Genomic DNA, 3,141 nt, shown 5'->3' with positions numbered 1-3,141 from the left:
GAACATTTTATAAGACATAACATTTATACTAGCTCCCAAATCAGCTAAAACTTTTTCAACATTTAAACTACCAATAAGATAAGGAATAGTAAAACTCTTTGGATCTTTAAGCTTGTTGGGCAATTTTGTTTTGGAAAATGGCCGAGCAATCCTCATTGAGCTCCATAGTTGACAAGTCGTCTAACTTTCTTTTCTTTGTTAACAACTCCTTTAAAAATTTCGCATACTTTAGAATCTACGAAAAGGATTCAACAAAAGGTAAGAATTTTTTCAAAAGTTTAAGAAATTTACCATTATGTTCTTTTATGTGGTCTTGATTCAATGCTGCTGGATATGGAATTCGTGGTTTGTATTCTCTAAATATCTGCTTATACTCTTTCTTGCTTTCCTCAACCTCATTATTTTTTTTAATAGCTTCTAGATTCAACTTCTTTTTAGGCTCGACTAACCCTTCTAAGCTTCGAACAGTGATTGTGTGGACTAACTCTTTTGAGTTAGTTTCAGTGTTACTAGGTAAGCTACCTTGTTGTTTCTTTGAAACCAATTTAGCAAGCTATCCAATTTGATTTTTAAGCCCTTGAATTGATGCTTGCTGATTTTCAGAGTTGTCTCAGTGTTTTGAAATTAATTTTCGGACACCAAAATAAATTTAGCTAACATCTCCTCAATGTTCAATTTCTTTTCTTGCTGATAAGGTTGCTAAAAACCTGGAGGGGTTATAACCTTTGATTTCCTTGACCACCCCAAGAAAATTTTGGATGATGCCTCCATCCTAGATTGTAGTTATTGTTATAGGGGTTATTTTGAGGTCTAGAATTGTTACCCGTAAAGTTAACTTGCTCATGCTCCATGCTAGAACCGAAAGGTACCATTCTGAATTAATCATCCCCGCTCCATTCGCATCACATTGCACTACCGGATTCACTTGCTTAGAAAAATTCAAACCATCAATTTTCTTACCAAGAGCTTCAACCTAATTTGCTAACATAGAAACTGCATCAATATTAAAAACATCGGTTGCCTTAACAGGTTTTACTCTTGCAACTTGCCACTGATAGTTATTCAGTGTCATCTCCTCAATAAACTCTTGAGCTGCTTTAGGTGTCTTATTATTCAATTTTCTGCCAGTTGCTACATCAATTAGTTGTCTAGTTAAGGGATTTAAATCCTTTTAAAAGGTTTGAATTTGTAACCACAAAGGTAGTCCATGGTGAGGACACCTTCTCAAAAAATCCTTAAATCTCTCCCATGTATCATAAAGAGTTTCAATATCAAATTGAACAAAAGAAGAGATATCATTCCTCAACTTAGCTGTTTTTGTAAGCAGAACATATTTGAACAAAAACTTCTCATTCATTTGATCCTAAGTCGTGATAGAACCCCGTGAATGTGAATTCAACCAATATTTTGCCTTACTCCTCAAAGAAATTGGAAACAACCGTAAGCGTATGGCATCATCAGTAACACCATTGATCTTGAAAGTGTCACAAATCTCTAAAAATTTAGCCAAATGAGTATTCGGATTTTCATCTTGCAATCCAACAAATTGAACATATTGATGCACCATCTGAATTGTATTTGGCTTGACCTCAAAAATTATTCGCAGCAATTTTTGGTCTAACAATAATCAATTTAGCCCCAATTAGAATGGGTTTAGCGTAATCATACATAGTCCAAGGAGCAAGACGTGCAAGAGGTTGCTGATTATTTTGATTATCATCCATCTCCACAATAATGTCCTTTTGTTATTGATCGTCTATTAAAATCTGCTGATCTTACCTTGCTTCTCTAACTTCTCTCTGATTTCTACGAGTGGTTCCTTCAATCTCACTGTCAAAATTTAACGGTTCCAACGAGTTTCCTATAATCATAAACCAAAAGAACCTGTCAGAATCAAACAAACAAAAAAATTAGAATGTAAAAATTAAATTAATAACAAAAATATTAAAAATAAAATAAAAAATGAATAAATTAATTGAAATAAAGTTTTCTTAATATTTTAGTCTTCGAAAACGTCGTCATAAACTTGATGTCCACGAAACCAACTAAAAATCTAACTAAGGCAAGTGCACATATCAATCAATTAATAGTATAGCTACGGTGAGCAAAGATATCCTTCCTACGAATCCTACGAAGACTAAAAGTACTAGTAATTATCGTCTTTCTATTATTTAACCGAATAATTGGAGTGATTGATTGATAACTAAAGCTAACTAAATTAATTAACTATAAACGCTACAAAGAACAAATCAGGAAAATAATCAAGAAGCGAAACAATACTCAGGAAAGAATTCACCAAGATTTCATCTGTCATTATCAATCTAAATTATGCAATTTCTTCACTTAATATCTTAATTTGTAGAAATCCCTAAATTATGTTAATATCTCTCTTCAAGAATAAGAGCAACTGACCCTAGGTTGATTAATTGAATTTTTTTTCTAATTAAAACCTATTATCACATTAACTCAATCTATGGATTCCCTTATTAGATTTGACTCTAATCCGGTAGATTTATGTTCTCCTATTTCTAGGATTGCATATAACTCCACTCAATTACACTAGATCTACTCTTAAACAGGTTCTATTCCTTCTCTAATTTAAACACATCAAACATGAATCAATAGTCTAGAAATATTAAACCAAGAATTAAGCACACATAATTGAGAACAAGATCTAAGTCTTTATTGCGTAAAATAAAAATCAAACGACATAATCCATCATAGAGTTCATCTCCCTAGGTTTTTAGAAAATTAGTTCATGTTAGAAAATAAAAACAACCCAGAGACAGTATAATCGAAACAAATAAAGAAACTCATGATAATCTCCTAGTAAATCAACTGGGAATCTTCAATCTTCACGGAAATCTGCTTTAGAATCAGCTTCAATGGTGTTTTTTAAGTTGTTTTATTGACTATTCTATGACGGCTCACTCTTATATTCTTATTTTTTAATATATAAGGCTTCGTTTGTTTGCCAGTAAAATATTTTCCATAAAAGGTTTTTAGCGTTTTCCAATGTTTGTTTGGCTAAAAACGATTTCCCACGATAAAACCTATACAAAACAGGGGAAAAGAAATGTTTATTTTAGGAAAATGTCTTTCCTTTTTATTTTGAAAAGACATTTTTGGGAAAAGAAGCCT

General features: G+C 32.1%; 1 non-coding gene across 1 annotated transcript; it reads left to right on the top strand.

Moving 5' to 3' along the window:
- The first annotated feature begins 1,202 nt into the window (after positions 1–1,202).
- Positions 1,203–1,309, top strand: LOC121215859 (small nucleolar RNA R71). The gene has a single exon (XR_005911828.1). It is a non-coding gene; the product is annotated as a small nucleolar RNA R71 (small nucleolar RNA).
- The last annotated feature ends 1,832 nt before the right edge of the window (positions 1,310–3,141 follow it).

The sequence above is a fragment of the Gossypium hirsutum genome, chromosome D03 (genome assembly GCF_007990345.1).
Source record: "Gossypium hirsutum isolate 1008001.06 chromosome D03, Gossypium_hirsutum_v2.1, whole genome shotgun sequence".
Lineage (NCBI taxonomy): Eukaryota > Viridiplantae > Streptophyta > Magnoliopsida > Malvales > Malvaceae > Gossypium > Gossypium hirsutum.
This window is presented reverse-complemented; position numbering and strand designations above follow the sequence as displayed.